This window comes from Schistocerca piceifrons, chromosome X (assembly GCF_021461385.2).
Source record: "Schistocerca piceifrons isolate TAMUIC-IGC-003096 chromosome X, iqSchPice1.1, whole genome shotgun sequence".
Taxonomy (NCBI): domain Eukaryota; kingdom Metazoa; phylum Arthropoda; class Insecta; order Orthoptera; family Acrididae; genus Schistocerca; species Schistocerca piceifrons.
The window spans coordinates 291,298,286-291,315,974 of record NC_060149.1 but is presented as its reverse complement, the minus strand read 5'-3'; the positions used below and the strand labels follow the sequence as shown (position 1 = coordinate 291,315,974).

Sequence of the window (17,689 nt, the reverse complement as noted above, 5' to 3'; positions counted from 1 at the left end):
GCCGCTGTAGAGGTGAGTTGCCAGTGGCAGTGGCTGGAGCAGCAGCTATTAGCCAGTAGCAGGGTGAGGGTTAACGGACATTGGTGTAACGTCATGTGCTGCACCAGTAGTGGGTGGACGAGCTGGCAGACGGACAGACTGATGGGTAGGTAGACGGGTTGAGTGGACAACTTGGAACCAGAATGGGTAGCAGTGGTGGTGGCAGCATAAGCGGTGCAACAGTAGCACTTACTGTGGTGGGCATGAGTACTGCCTCAGTCAGGGTGTAACCAGTGGCACGGAGACCTGTTGTGGCCCGGCCCAGTAGCACGGCACCCATGGGTATAGTCTGCTGTCATGCATGATGCAGAGGCTCATGGACAGTGTGGAGGCTCGTGGACAGGTGGCAGCGAAGGCAGCGATGGCGTAGGTGGCGATGGTAGCACAAGGGTTAGTATAGAGGGCCCTTTCCCCTTGGTGTTAAATAAACATGCAATATTTCCTACTGCAAAACATGATAGTGACAACCATACAGTTTTAAAGTAAGCTCCAAAACAACTTGTTTAAACTGTGACATCAGAAGAGAAGTCACTCAAACTTAGGAGGAAAAGTGATCATCCGATTTTTCAACTGAAATAATACAATATTGTATGACATATGTGTAGGCCATTTTGAATTTCCTGTCAAACTTAAACTTAGGGCGACAACTGTTTAAATGGTGATGTCAGAGGGGAGCGTCCTGAAATTCTATAACTGATCTGCATTATATACAGAACGAATAATAGCTTGAGAAAAACATATTAAGTAGGTAAACAGACTGATTACTTCCGTTTGACCTAGCAACTTGGATTCTGAGATCATAAAGACTGTGCTAGTATCCCAGGTTAGCCATCTTGGATTCTATACTTAGCACAAGCGTCCTACTTCCATAGAGACATCAGGGGAAAACCCATTGAATTCTATACATAGCACAAGTAACCTACATTTCCCAGTATGATAATGCACGGTACTGGATTTTTTTATTTGTCTCTTAGCTTTTACTTCGACAACAGCCCCACTTCCACAGTGATGCCATAGGAGTGGGGGTGAAAACCCTGGCTATTTTGAATTTCCCACCAGTTTTTGAGTTTACTGTCATTTTATACATACAGCAATTGTCCTATATTAAAGGGGGTGGGGTAAGAAGCTGTGTAATCTGATGCAGTCACACAATGTAACCCATAAAATTGAAGTCAGGGCTGAATGCGCCCCCAAAAAGATGCATGTGGGGATGGAGCACAGTGTCACAACAACATTAACTGCTGAGTATTCTGTGTTCAGTGATCTGGAGGTCAGTAAGAACATGCAATATCATGCCTCTCCACACTATAAGGCCTGAAACACCAAACTTTTCATGTTGGACAATGTTCTTTGATGCATCACATGTTCCACCTCTCGCCATATGAGTGTACATTCAGAAGCACTTCCTGCTGAATCTGCTCTCATCCAAGGATAGCATGTGCCCCGACCTCCTCGTTTGTCAAGCCCCTATGCTCTTCACACCATACCAAATGGTCCCACCGACGTTCGATTGTCAAAGGAATACGACGTACTGATCGTCAAGCAAAGAGACTGCACCTATGCAGTCATCGTGGCACTGTGGAGCATGGAGCGTGGGTATTCAGTACTGTTAAATGTGCTTGCAGCTGCACCTGCTATTTGACATGGGTACCTTGTTGTCTCGTACACAATGAAGCGATCGTCTGATCGTCTGCTGCTTTACTTGACATGGTCATTCACCTCTTCTCTTTCGAGCAGCAGTGCCTGGGGTTCCAAACGCCCCCCACCCCCGTCCCATACATGTGAAACAATCCTGTGAGCAATGCCAAACTTCTGGGCTTCACTCGTCACACTTCACCCTTCTTCAGTTTACCGATGTATCTTCGCCATATGAAACCATCCAAATGCCGTTTCCGGGCCATGTCGGAATGAAAACGCCACCACGTTGCACCATTATTGCTCGGTGATTGACATATACTGTCTTTTCCCGTTCCTTCAACTGCTTCGTGTTGTGTGGCCAGCCCCAAAGGGCACTACAGTCACGCTGACTTCACCCCATGTGACTTCTAGCTTTCTGTGCACGACAGGGAGACCTCTGGCAACATGTTACTGTACCTTTATTGATTTCCACCGAGTTGGTAATATGTTATGTTACTTTATGTGTCTCGTCCTTATGTTTTGCAGAACAGTGGAAAAAATTTGTGGTAAGGACTATGGGACCAAACTGCTTAGGTCATGGGTCCCTAGGCTTACGCTCAACTTAATCTAACTTAAACTAAGTTACGAGAAGGACAACACACACACTCATGCCCGAGGGAGGATTCGAGCCTCCGACAGCAGAACAGTGTATATGCTATATTTTTATATGTGTATACTTTCACTTGTGTGTAACTGGTATCATACTAACATCACTAGCACCGATCATTGTAGGCTTTATTTAATCTGTAAGTATACATTCCGTGCTCTTGTTCTTTTGTGTACTGACTATGCACCTACCAGCTGCTGATAGATTTTTAGGTAACTTGCCTATTTTATTCGCACATTTAAAATTCATTTTTTGGTTGGTAAATCTACTGATATGTTTTTATTTATATTTGGTTTAAATGGTTCAAATGGCTCTGAGCACTATGGGACGCAACTGCTGTGGTCATCAGTCCCCTAGAACTTAGAACTACTTAAACCTAACTAACCTAAGGACATCACACACATCCATGCCCGAGGCAGGATTCGAACCTGCGACCGTAGCAGACGCACGGTTCCGGACTGCGCGCCTAGAACCGCGAGACCACCGCGGCCGGCTTATTTATATTTCCTCATTTCTTGATCTGATTATGGCTGAAAAGCCTAAACCGGTAATCGGTTCCAGTATAATATTATGTGACCAAGACATTGAATTTCGTAACATAACATCTGGATCATTTTGTAAATGTATATGAACTCTCAGCATGCTGCACGGGAGAAATAGGTCTCCAACTTGTCTTATAATTGAAACATATGGTTCTACTCCATCATAAGTTGCATTGAGAAGTATCTTTTTTTTATTTCTTGGTGGAGAGTAGCTTCAGACAACTGTATCCGATTTTAAACCATTTGTATAATAAGTGTGACAAGTACAGTCGATAGCATATGTACAAAAACTGCCCCTGCAGTGGAGATTAAATTGGCACTATGGCCGACTCAGCAACAGTAAATACACCACACAGGAGAGGTAGAGCAAAATAAATCCTCTGAATTATTCTGTCTGGGGCACCTCAAAAGTTCTGTTGATACAGTTGAAGGACTGGAGCAGCACACTGTGCTTTCTTCTCAAGTGTCACTAGTTGGCCAGGAAGTGTTTGAAAGAAATTCTTAACACACTGCATAGACCGATGGAGTATTGCATCCAAACGTGAAGATTCTATATCCCACCAACTGAATTATTCCAATGTGGTAGCAATTTTCTTTGAACTTGTGTGGTGCACTCTTTTCACACACTAGAAGATAGGCGCCCGACATGAATGTTGCACTCTAAACTTATTGCTGTGTAGCGCTGAGTGCTGTTTAGTTTCCTTCAGATCTGCAAGGCACCATATTCTGTTGCGTCCTCAATCTGTCAGGTCCCTTTGCCTAGCGCCGTTTCTGTGCGTCTCAGCAGACCAGTAACATGCGCTGGGCGCCCATCCGCACCGTCGTGTTGTCCATCATACTTTCCAAGGGCGATTCACACTCACGTTGGCAAGGTCGAAATAACAGCTTCATCTAGCCTAAACAAAGAAAGTGCCTTTATAAATCCAGATAATTAAATTTAGATCAGAGATTCTGACAGCTGGTGAATTTACAGATCGAACGACCGCAGTCATGAGTTGATTTCGTGGTTAGTAAACAAGTATATTAATTTCATATGCAAATTTCTACCAGAAAATCAGTTATACTTGAAGTTCTGAAACTACCAATGTATTTTGGAAGGATTGGACTATCAGGCAGTGGCGTCAGAAGCACTATGCGGTTACAATAAATCACTTTATTGAAAATTCTGAAATGGCAGTGGGAATTAGGAAAAGTCGTATGTGTTCTCATTTTGTGAGTAGCCCACTGGGTCGCGAAAGGAGACGCTAATCTCCATATCTGAGTGTTTGTGCCACGTGGAAAGGGCAACCTTAGAGCTAAAAAAGTCCTCGTACTCGCCATAAAGACACAATAAGGGTATTGGAATGCAGCCACCCTGTAAGGTTGGCAATGGGGACTATGCTTTTAGCCGCGGAGGCACAATACTCAGGATATAGAACTGCTGGAGACACCGCACTCCGCAACACTCGGCTCACTCGCGGAATTCAGTCACTCGTTTCATCGAAATGTGTACATTGGCGCAGCAGTCTGCCACCATGTTAGATAACAGCTTGCACTCGCTTCCATTACGCTGGAGTCAAACTTGCAGAGTCCACGCTTACAATAAATTACGTCGCATCGAGAGATGTGGCATAGACCAGAATGGAAACCACACACAAGTAGGATCAGTGCTACGACTTGCCGCTCACATTTGCGATTGGCACGTTGGTAAGTAGTAAGGTGTACGTCGCCACTTGCAACTAATCCTTAGCACTCTCATGGCTAGATAACAACTCCCAGTCTCTCTTACTGTGGTTTTTTTCCGAGATCATCTGAATTACGAACGATTGTCTTTCTTTCTCATTTACCAGGTACTCAACTTTCATACGTGCTGAAATGAAACGTGCATATGGTATTACTGGTTGGGAACCCCATTTGGGTATTTCGCCGCCTGGTGCAAGACTTTATACTTGACTCCACTTAGGCAGCTTGCGTGTCAGTGATGGTGAGGACAACATACACGCCCAGTCCTAAGTGGAGAAGATATGCGTCCCGTCCGAGAACCTAATCCGGGGATCTGTGGTCGAGAGTCAGTAACGCTAACTGCAAGACCACCAGCTACTGACCTTAGGTACTGAAGAATATAGCTAAATCAAGTTAAAATTCAACTGTTTCTTGTCAGTAACCGTCCCACCTGGCCCAGGGTATTCACACAGCATGTTTTATCTGAAACATCTGCAGTAACACAAAAAGCCCGCTGCTGCAATGGTCATTGTGACGGGAGAGATTCTCTATAGGTAAGACATTCCTTATCGACAACCTTAGCTGCCGACACGTGTTGTTGATATACCTCGATGTGGATAGCCGAAAATGTGTGTCCCGGTCGGGACTCGAACCCGGGATCTCCTGCTTACATGGCAGACGCTCTATCCATCTGAGCCACCGAGGACACAGATGAACAGCGCGACTGCAGGGACTTATCCCTTGCACGCTTCTCGTGAGACTCACCTTCCCGACTGTCCACAATTCTACATATGTATTGTACCTTATAGACATTTGCCCACCCACTCATTACTCGCGCACGCTTTGGCGATTCCTGTAAGAGTTTGGGCAACCTGTGCGCATTCGCACAGACGAAGGTCAATGGCTGGGTAGCCGTTAACTATATATACGAAGACAGTAACTTGTTCTCGAAAGAACAGTTACTGTTGATGACCGTGCAGCTTTTCCCTGGAATAAATGATGACTAACTGACAACCTCAGCTGCCGACAGGTGTTGTTGATATACCTCGATGTGGACAGCCGAAAATGTGTGCCCCGACCAGGACTCGAAACCGGGATCTCCTGCTTACATGGCAGACGCTCTATCCATCTGAGCCACCAAGGACACAGATGAACAGCGCGACTGCAGCGACTTATCCCTTGCACGCTTCCCGTGAGACTCACATTCCCAACACATCGAGGTATATCAACAACAACTGTCGGCAGCTGAGGTTGTCAGTTAGTCATCATTTATTCCAGGGAAAAGCTGCACGGTCATCAACAGTAACTGTTCTTTCGAGAACAAGTTACTGTCTTCGTACATTCCTTATCTACACGAAGGAAAGGAGGTGACGGTTAAGGGACGGCTGCATCCAAGATTTATGCTGTGGTATTTGAGAGCCCTTCTCGACTAGCATTATACACCGAGGAGCATCTATTTTCCTCATATCTCCAGGCAGCTGGACGTCCCGTCTGACCAACACATTATAATCATAAAGATATTCTTGTTAAATGAAGGCCTTCTGTATACTGGAAGGATGGTGCTGTTTGTTTTTGAAACAAGTCCGTGTTATTAACAGCAAACGTTAATTGTCTGTTTTTACCGGCCACCCATTCTGCTGTGACAGTTCAAGAGTAATTAAAAGAATGATCAGTAGCGCGTAAATATCCAGATATGCATTACTAGTTGGAGGCGACCCTATCCTAGCAAGTATAGGCTGGGATATCTATGGATTCACTGCAGGGGTACAGGCAGACAGTCATGCGAAATACTTTTGATCACCTTATCTGAAAATGGAAATATCTTAGGCCTTGCAGCTACAAATAGGCCGGACCTTGTCGACAACATCAGTATAGAATCGGGGATTAGCGATCATGATGTCATCATAGCAACTATGGTTATGAAAGTTCATAAATCAGTTAAGAAGGCTAGGAGAGTGTTTCTTTTAGAAAGAGGAGATAAACAGTTGTTAGCATCTCACATAGACAGTGAACTGCCATCACTTAGTTTCAGTAATTATGGACAAAGTTTAAGCATGTTGTAAATCGTGGTCTGGAGAATTATGTATGTGCCAAGTAAGTGGTTTCAGGACCGAAAAAAAAGGTTCAAATGGCTCTGAGCACTATGGGACTTAACATCTGAGGTCATCAGTCCTCTAGAACTTAGAACTACTTAAACCTAACTAACCTAAGGACATCACACACATCGATGCCCGAGGCAGGATTCGAACCTACGACCGCAGCAGTCGCGCGGTTCCGGACTGAAGCGCCTAGAACCGCTAGGCCACCCCGGCCAGCAAGGACCGAAAAGACCCACCATGGTTTAAAAACGAGTTTCGGAAAATGCTGAGGAAGCAGAGGCTGTTGCACTCTCGGTTCATAAGAGAACACGCATATGACAAGGAAAGGTTAGTAGAGATTTGTGCGTCTGTTAAAAGATCTGTGCGCGAAGCATACAACCACTACCACCGTCATACCTTAGCAAAAGACCTGGCAGAGAACCCGAGAAAATTCTGGTCCTATGTAAAATCGCAATGGGGGTATAAGGCTTCCATCCAACCACTTGTTGACCAGTCTGGTGTGGCAGCTGAAGATAGCAAAACAAAAGCCGAGGTTTTAAATTTCACATTCAAGAAATCGTTCACGAAGGAGGATTGTACAAACATACCGTCGTTTGACCATCGAACAGACTACCATAGAGACGACATAGTAATGGGCATCCCTGGAGTAGAGAGTTGAAAACAAATAAGTCAGCCGGCCGTTGTGGCCGTGCGGTCGCAGGTTCGTATCCTGCCTCGGGCATGGATGTGTGTGATGTCCTTAGGTTAGTTAGGTTTAATTAGTTCTAAGTTCTAGGCGACTGATGACCTCAGAAGTTAAGTCGCATAGTGCTCAGAGCAAGCCAAATAAGTCACTAGGTCTGGATGGAATAGCAATTCGGTTTTCCGTAGCGAACTCTACGGCGGTGGAGCAAAAGGCTATTTACAATTTGTACAGAAACCAGATGGCAGTTATAAGAGTCGAGGGGCATGAGAGGGAAGCAATCGTTGCGAAGGGAGTGAGACAGGTTTGTAGCTTATCCCCAATGTTATTCAATCTGTATATTAAGCAAGCAGTAAAGGAAACAAAAGAAAAATTCGGAGTAGGAATTAAAATCCATGGAGAAGAAATAAAAACTTTGAGGTTCGCCGATGACATTGTAATTCTATCAGCGACAGCAAAAGACCTGGAAGAGTTTTGAACGGAATGGACAGTGTCTTGAAAGGAGGATATAAGTTGAACATCAACAAAAGCAAAATGAGGATAATGGAATGTAGTCGAATTATGTCGGATGATGCTGAGGGAATTAGATTAGGAAATGAGATACTTAAAGTAGTAGATACGTTTTACCATTTGGAAAACAAAATAACTGATGATGCTCAAAGTAGAGAGGATATAAAATGTAGACTGGCAATGGCAAGTAAAGCGTTTCTGTAGAAGACAAATTTAACATCGAGTAGAGATTTAAGAGTCAGGAAGGCGTTTCTGAAACTATTTGTATGGAGTTGGCCATGTATGGAAGTGAAAATGGACGATAAATAGTTTAGACAAGAAGAGAATAGAAGCTTTCGATATGTGGTGCTACAGAAGAATGCTGAAGATTAGATGGGTAGATCACATAACTAATGAAAAGATATTGGGAAGAAGAGAAATTTGTGGCACAACTTGACTAAAAGAAGGGACCGGTTGGTAGGACATGTTCTGAGGCATCAAGGGATCACCAATTTAGTATTGGAGGGCAGCGTGGAGGGTAAAAATCGTAGAGGGAGACCCAGAGTTGAATACACTAAGCAGATTCAGGAGGATGTAGGTTGCAATAGGTACTGGGAGATGAAGAAGCTTGCACAGGGTAGAGAAGCATGGAGAGCTGCATCAAATCAGTCTCTGGACTGAAGACAACAACAACAACTCTACGGCATTGGCCCCTTACTTAGCTAGTATTTATCGCTAATCTCTGGCTCAGTAGGAAGTCCCAAGTGACTGGAAAAATGCAAAGCTGATTCCTGTGTATAAGAAGAGCAGAAGTAAGGATCCCTTTTCCTATCATCGGTTTGCTGCATAATCCTTTAACATACTCTCAGTTCGAATACAATAAATGTTCTTGAGACCGAGGAGTTTATGTCCACGAATCACTTGGTTTTAGAAACCATCACTCGTGCGAAACTCAGCATGGCCTTTTCTCACATGATATACTGCGAACTATGGACAAAGACCAACAGGCAGATTCCAATTTTCTAGATTTCCGGGAAACGTTTGACACAGTGCCCCATTGCAAACTATTAAAGAAGGTACGAGCATATGAGTGGCTCGAAGATTTCTTAAGTTATGGAACCCCGTATATTGCCCTCCATGGCGAGTGTTCATCAGAGACAGGGTATCGTTAGGAGCGACCTAGAGAAGTACCATAGGACAGCTGTTATTCTCTAGATACATTTGTCGGACAGGGCGGGCAACAGCGTGCAGTTGTTTGCTGATGATTCTGTGGTGTACGGTAAGGTCTTGAAGTTGGCCGACTGTAGGAGGATACAAGATGACTGAGAAAAAATTTCTAGTTGGTGTGATGAATGGCAGGCAATTAGCTCTAAATGTAGAAAAATGTTAGTTAATGAGTGTGAGTAGAAAAAACAACGCTGTAATGTTCAGATACAGCATTGTTGGTATCCTGCTTGGCACAGTCACGTCGTTTAAGTATCTGGACATTACGTTGCAAAGCGATGTGAAATTGAACCAGCATGTGAGGATTTTGGTAGGAAAGATGAATGGATCACTTCGGTTTATTGCGAGAATTCTAGGAAAGTGTGGTGCATCTGTAAAGGAGACAGCATGTAGGACGCTAGGGCCACCTGTTCTTCAATACGCTCGAGTTTTTGGGATGCGTCAAATTAAAGAAGTACATCGAAGCAATTCATAGACAGGCTGCTAGTTTTGTTACCGGTTGGTTAGAACAACACGCAAGTGTTATGGCGATGCTTCGGTAACAGAAACGGGAATCCCTGGAGGGAAGGCGACAGTCTTTTTTAGGAACGCTATTGAGAAAATTTAGATAACCGGCATTTGAGCCTGACTGCAGAGCGGTTCTGTTGCCACCAACATACACTGTTCGTAAGGACCTTTCTTTCTTTTGCTTGTGCCTTAACCCGCGGTTTCCCAGGGTCGGCATGGTTAGGTACGGATTTGGCAATGTTAATGTTAAGGGGTGGCTGGATGCCCTTGCTGCCGCCACCCCGTACCTGCCCGGGAAACAATTAGTCTACTCGAGCTAACCTGATGGGTACAGTGTGTGTAAGGACCATGGACATAAAATATGAGAAATTATGGCTCATAGGGAGGTATATAGACAGTCAGTTTCCTCTCGTTGTGTCTGCAAGTGGAACACGAAAGAAAATGACTAGTAATGGTACAGGGAACCTTCAACCATGCGGAGTATCGACGTAGATAAGTCAGTAGATGTACTATTAAGTCGTAAGAATTCCCAGCCTATTAAACAGGTCCCTTAATAGTGTTGTAGGATGTGTACGAAATGACCTTGACCTTGAGATAAGAGGTCACTGATAAGATAAAAGCCTCTTTCTCCCCCAACACAGGATGCAGTCATCAAGTCAAAGTACCAGCATATGATGACCTTGACATTGAGACGAAAGATATGACCTAATCTCCCCCCCCCCCCCCCCAAATCTGACACGTGGCAAAGTCATGGAACCACAGTACCAATAGTGGATCGATGTCACCCCCTATCCATGATATATGGCAAGGTCATCATATCACAGTGAGAGTTCTGAAATAAATGAGGGTCTAGGATGGGGTCACCTTCTCCTGGGTCAATAGTAATCAAGTTGCACCTCACCTTTCGTCTTCTTCTACATGATCTGGCCCTGCGGACTGCACACTGCTACAAGATTCCTCCTGCATTGTATTCTGTCCATTGCTGCTACCCGGCATCCGTCCACATCTATTGATGACTGGTTCAAATCTCCATGGAGGCCATCCCTCCAACGCTTCTTGGGTCTCCCTGGGGGGTCTCTTTCCCGTGGGTGTGAAATCCATGAGGTTCCGAGGCCCAAGAGGTATCGAGGCTATCTGTGATCTTCCATCCAGGCCACATGGCCGCCCACTGCATTTGTTTTGCTTTGACAGTTCCTGCTACGCTGGGCTGCTGGTATAGTTCCTCAAGCTCTAGGTTGTGTCTGATCCTCCATTCCCCTGTGTCTGCATTCAGAACCGGACCGAACAGCTTATGGAAGTCCTATTTCCGAATATTCCATGTCTCACAGCCATATAGAACAACAGGCTTGATCAGGGTTTTGTATAGTCGAATGTTGAACTGTCTGGGGAGATATATGGACCGAAGCAGTTGTGCTAGGCCGTGGAAAGATCGGTTTCCTGCATGTATTCTGGCATTGATCTCTGCTTCACATGACGAGTTCTCAGTGAAAAGTGCCCCTAGGTATTTAAATTCATGCAATCTCTTGTAGGACTGGTCTCCCACTTGCAGTGACTGCAGATGACCAGCAGTCTGACTTTGACTACACATCATAACGAGGTACTCTGTCTTGGCTTGCTTTATGTTTAACCCAAATTTGCTGACAGCCTCCTTTAGTGCTCTGGTCATTTGCTTCAACTCCTCTTCGGACCTAGAGAGCTAAACAGATGTCGTCTGCATAGGCTAAGTATGGCAGTCTCTTTCCTTTGATTTCAATCCCTTCGTTCTCTTGGAAGGTCTCGCGTACGATCTTCTCGAGGGCAAAGTTGAAAAGGATAGGGGACAAACCATCACCTTGCCTGACTCTGTCACAGTTTCAGATTCCTCAGTTACGCGATTTCCCATCCTCACCTTCGCCCATCTTAATATAAATAGTATTGTTATTTCTGCTCTGTATGCCATAGCGAAAGGAATATGTTTGTTCGGGATCAGGGTGTAGGTATTTATTTCTATAAATAATAATAATAAATTTAATAACAGGTGTATTATTAAAAATAATTTTCCTCAACCCCTCCCATCCTACTTAGAAAATGGCTTCAAATGTCCAATGCTGACGTTCTACACTGTAGCTGGAACCACTAACTACCGTAAAATACTATGAGTAAGCATCTGGAGTGAGTCAAAACCAATGCTAGGTTCGGATTCATTTGCCTGAATCCTAATGGAGTGTATTTCATCAATCGCAAAAGAAGTGCGCTACAAAACACCTATCAGACCGATCTTCCTTTATGAGTAGCTGTGCGTTGGTCTGAGACCCTTCATTTAAGAGGTATGTATTTATAGGTATAAGAGGCAGTCAAATTAAAACGTAACAAATGGAAATAACTCACCAAGTACGAGTAGGACTCACACACTGGTTCCACAGTAGCAGCAAAGACCATAACTAAATAATATTGGTGTATGCAAACATAAAATGTAAGGTGAAGTGATGTTTTAGTAAGTAAAAAATATAAATATACTCGTATTTTATTAAATCTTCTCTCTCTCTACATCTATAAACTGAAGTCCCCTGTGTAGTGGTTGTTGGCTCCTGTAGACGATGGCGCGAATACAAATGAAGGTTTATTTGCAGAGATGTGGCTAAATAACTACATGTGTAGACGATTCCTCTGTTTCCACGCATGCGGTGAGGTTTTTCATTCGCCTAACTGTCGGCTGCCGTCCCAGCAGTGACTGGCACCGAACTAATTCTCGTATAGCAGGGATTCAATTGATCGTTAATTACCACGATCAATAGGACAGCACAGGGAAGCTAAAGGCATGAGAAAATGTCTGTTCTGGTAAAATATACAATATTGTTATTCCAATAAACACATAATAAATTGGCGAGATACCCTGACACACGAGTGTAACTTTAAATTTATGCATCCAGCTTCTACTGCTTCTTGCTGCAGGACAAGAACATAAAATACAAACATTCTACCTTATGTAAGGCATTAAATTAAAACGGTCCAGCTCTTAAACTTCGAGAGAGTGCGAGGAGAGAAAAGAGAGAGAACTTTCTTCACTAATATGAACGGTAACGGAAGCCCGGCCAGGGCAATTCAAACAAGTAGTTCGGTGTCACCTTAAATAGCCATCGGTCTATTGCGTACTGAATGATTAGCTGCATAACTACGAACGCTTCTGAATCACGCTCGGCATACTGCGCACAAAGCATGCTCACCGACTCGAAGATGGCTGCTGGTTCCGAACTCACGACCGTCGTAACTGCTCACCTCCGTTCAACTCGTTAACTAGTCAGAACCGGCTATCGTGGCGTCTCTCGTCACTTCAGTGGCCGAGGAGCCTTCGACACGATAGGCTTTCACCGACAAGAAGAGGAACGTGTAGCTAACCTAACCAGCGCTGCGATTACCGTTAGCTTCCATGTGCAGCGTCGATAAGCCATGAACCAGGGGTTGGGACTGCTGAATAGGCGGCATCTTCCGTGAAAATGGTGGGCGCTCTAGTGTCCTTTTGCTGCAAGTAGCCCGGCCTGAGTCCGAAACCTGGCTAAACTCTGCCAATAATCGTCATCTTGCGATATTATAGAATTAATCAAATTTGGACCTAGAAAATTCGTCCGCCCCGAGGAGCCCATAATACGTTGGTTAGGCAGGCCGAGGTGGTCTCAGATCGTCGGGAAAATTAGTCTGATAGAGAGCAATTAAAGATTAATTATGATGACTAATGAAATAGCAATTTAATCAACTCTAGATGCATATCAATCGAAAGGTAATTATCTGAACGACCCAAATCTGGTGTCAACGGTACTGATTTAATTTAATTAGTGCGCTTTCCCTTTTTCACGGAGCTGTACCGTGCAGCAGTAGAGACTGGTGGCAGTCCACGGAAAGCCTACGCTCTACACTTGATCGCTTCTTCTTTTATATCAGAGCTAGTCTCAAGAAGTGCTGTAAAGATTTTGATACCGTCTTGGAATTTCTGGAAGCGATATCTTGTCAGTATCGATATGGATAACAGGCAAAAATCTTCGAGATTCTCAAGTCCCGAGATGGATGAACTATGTAAACTGACGCAAAAATATCGCAACACAAAAAATAATTAATGTAGGGTAGTAAAATTTCGGGAATACATTTGTCTGGGTAACATATTTAAGTGATTAACTGCACATCAAAGGTTAATGCAAGCGTGAGATAAGCCACTGCGAATGTGGAGGGCTAGTACATTAATAGCCGGTGTAACAGGCAAAATATTGTATGAAAGCGTGCAAATGTGCATGCATTGTGTTGTACAGGTGCCGTATGGCAGTCTGTGGGATGGAGCTCCATGCCTCTTGCACTTGGTCGCCGGCCGGTGTGGCAGTGCGGTTCTAGGCGCTTCAGTCTGGAACCGCGTGACCGCTACGGTCGCAGGTTCGAATCCTGCCTCGGGCATGGATGTGTGTGATGTCCTTAGGTTAGTTAGGTTTAAGTAGTTCTAAGTTCTAGGGGACTGATGACCACAGATGTTAAGTCCCCTAGTGCTCAGAGCCATTTGAACCATTTTGCACTTGGTCGGTCAATTCAGGGACGGTTAACGTTATTTGTGGAAGACGCTGCTGTTGTCATCCGATGATGTCCCACATGTACTCGATTGGAGACAAATCTGGCGATCGAGCAGGCCAAGGCAAACAGGTCGACACACTGTAGAGCATGTTCGATTACAATACCGGTATGTGGGCGAGCGTTATCCTGTTGGAAACACCCCTTGCAGTGCTATTCATGAATGGCAGCACAGCATGTGGAGTCACCAGACCCAAATTTGCAGTCAGAGAGCGTGAGATAACCACGATTTTCCTCATGCAGTTATACGAAATCGCACCCCGGACTCTAGGTGTAGGTCCAGTGTGCCTAGAAGACAGATAGATTGGGTGCAGGCAGTCAACTGGCCTCCTTCTAACCAACGCCAAATGGTCCAAATGGCTCTGAGCACTATGGGACTTAACATCTATGGTCATCAGTCCCCTAGAACTTAGAACTACTTAAACCTAACTAACCTAAGGACAGCACACAACACCCAGCCATCACGAGGCAGAGAAAATCCCTGACCCCGCCGGGAATCGAACCCGGGAACCCGGGCGTGGGAAGCGAGAACGCTACCGCACGACCACGAGATGCGGGCTAACCAACGCCAGGACATCACTGGCACCGAGGCAGAACTAGCTTTCATCAGAAAACGCAACAGACCTCCACCCTGCCCTCCAACGAATTCTCGCTTGAAACCACTGACGTCGCAGATGGCGGTGATTTGGGATCAGTGGAATGTGTGCTACAGTGCTTCTTGGCTCGGATGTGTCCTTGGAGTAACCGATTTGTAACAGATCGTTGTGTCACTGTGGTGGCAACTGCTGCTCAGATTGCTACTGCAGATGCAGTATGATGTGACAGAGCCATACCACAAACACGGTGATCTTCCTTCTTGGTAGTGCCACGTGGCTGCCCGGAGACGGATCCTCTTCCGACCATACACACCAGTGACTACCGCTGCCAGCAGTCATGTACAGTGACTACATTCCCACCAACTATTTCTGCAGTATCTCAGAAGGAACACCCAGATTCTCGTGTCCCTATTAAATGACCTCGCCAAACTCAGTGACGTGTTGATAATGGTGTCTTTGTCGCCTTGAACGCATTTTTGAGTGACTTAAACTCACCACATTCATTCTCAAAGGTAACTAACGCTCACGACCGTTACAGAATCTGTTTAAAGCTGGGGCGAAATTTGAATAGACATAATCTTTCAGATGTAGAAACACACCTACCAACTTTTTTTCGCGTCAGTGTACATACATAGTTATCCAGAATGAGATTTTCACTCTGCAGCGGAGTGTGCGCTGATATGAAACTTCCTGGCAGATTAAAACTGTGTGCCCGACCGAAACTCGAACTCGGGACCTTTGCCTTTCGCGGGCAAGTGCTCTACCATCTGAGCTACCGAAGCACGACTCACGCCCGGTACTCACAGCTTTACTTCTGCCAGTATCGCGTCTCCTACCTTCCAAACTTTACAGAAGCTCCCGTGCGAACCTTGCAGAACTAGCACTCCTGAAAGAAAGGATATAGCGGAGACATGGCTTAGCCACAGCCTGGGGGATGTTTCCAGAATGAGATTTTCACTCTGCAGCGGAGTGTGCGCTGATATGAAACTTCCTGGCAGATTAAAACTGTGTGCCCGACCGAGACTCGAACTCGGGACCTATTCCTTTCGCGGGCAAGTGCTCTACCATCTGAACTACCGAAGCACGACTCACGCCCGGTATTCACAGCTTTACTTCTGCCAGTATCTCGTCTCCTACCTTCCAAACTTTACAGAAGCTCTCCTGCGAACCTTGCAGAGCTAGCACTCCTGAAAGAAAGGATATAGCGGAGACATGGCTTAGCCACAGCCTGGGGAATGTTTCCAGAATGAGATTTTCATTCTGCAGCGGAGTGTGCGCTGATATGAAACTTCCTGGAAGATTAAAACTGTGTGCCCGACCGAGACTCGAACTCGGGACCTTTGCCTTTCGCGGGCAAGTGCTCTACCATCTGAGCTACCGAAGCACGACTCACGCCCGGTACTCACAGCTTTACTTCTGCCAGTATCGCGTCTCCTACCTTCCAAACTTTACAGAAGCTCCCGTGCGAACCTTGCAGAACTAGCACTCCTGAAAGAAAGGATATAGCGGAGACATGGCTTAGCCACAGCCTGGGGGATGTTTCCAGAATGAGATTTTCACTCTGCAGCGGAGTGTGCGCTGATATGAAACTTCCTGGCAGATTAAAACTGTGTGCCCGACCGAGACTCGAACTCGGGACCTATTCCTTTCGCGGGCAAGTGCTCTACCATCTGAACTACCGAAGCACGACTCACGCCCGGTATTCACAGCTTTACTTCTGCCAGTATCTCGTCTCCTACCTTCCAAACTTTACAGAAGCTCTCCTGCGAACCTTGCAGAGCTAGCACTCCTGAAAGAAAGGATATAGCGGAGACATGGCTTAGCCACAGCCTGGGGAATGTTTCCAGAATGAGATTTTCATTCTGCAGCGGAGTGTGCGCTGATATGAAACTTCCTGGAAGATTAAAACTGTGTGCCCGACCGAGACTCGAACTCGGGACCTTTGCCTTTCGCGGGCAAGTGCTCTACCATCTGAGCTACCGAAGCACGACTCACGCCCGGTACTCACAGCTTTACTTCTGCCAGTATCTCGTCTCCTACATAGTTATGTTTGTACAGAACCCTGAGTGTGTGAGTCATAGTTGAATTTGGCCAATTTTTTCCATTTGTCTCATTTAATTGGCTCCTTCTGATACCTGTCACTATAAAGGGTGATTCGAAAGTAGCTGTACACACTTCGTGTGTGTAATGTATGAATGAAAATAAGAAGAAAATACCAAATAAAGTTTTGTCTCAAACTGATTTATCTCAGAGTTATGCAGTGGAGTAGGGATAACAAGTGCAACGAAAACACCACAAAATTAATTTTTCTCAGAAAGTAGTGACAGGAAAGGGTCAGAAATTCAAAACAACTACATACTGTACGTTTACTCTAGAACGTGTTCAAAATGATGTCGATGTAGACAAAGACAGTGAGGTGCTCAACGTCTTACTACTCCGGGATTGTTGCAGGCTCCGTTCACCTCAGTTTGCACAGTGGCACAGCCATTACCAGTTCGACGCTGTGGTTGTGCTACATTCTCGACTGAAACACCATACAAGAGCTACTTGAGACGGCCCCGAAGTAGAAGTCCAGTGAGCTCAAATCCAAAGATATGGCAGGCCAAGCAACTGGTCCTGCTCGACCTACCCACTTATCGGGATAAGCAACTTTGACATACTCTCTTGCCTCCTGACTGATATGTGAAGTGACACCGTCGTGCATAAACCATACATTTATTCATGTAGCGAGTGGGACATCATTGAGCAGATCACCCAATTCACGTTCCAAACACTGTTGATACACTCTACAAGGCAGGCGCTGTGGAATAAAATGCAGTTCGAGTAACTGACTGTCCACTATACTACACCAAATGTTCACTGCAAAACAATGTTGATATCCTTGTACTGTACTTGTGCGAGGATTTTAATATGCGCACACATATATATTATGAACATTCACA

General features: G+C 45.2%; 1 non-coding gene across 1 annotated transcript; it reads right to left on the bottom strand.

The window, feature by feature from the left end:
* Positions 1-5,198: 5,198 nt before the first annotated feature.
* Trnat-ugu lies at positions 5,199-5,273 on the bottom strand. The gene has a single exon. It is a non-coding gene; the product is annotated as a tRNA-Thr (tRNA).
* Between the last annotated feature and the right edge of the window lie 12,416 nt (positions 5,274-17,689).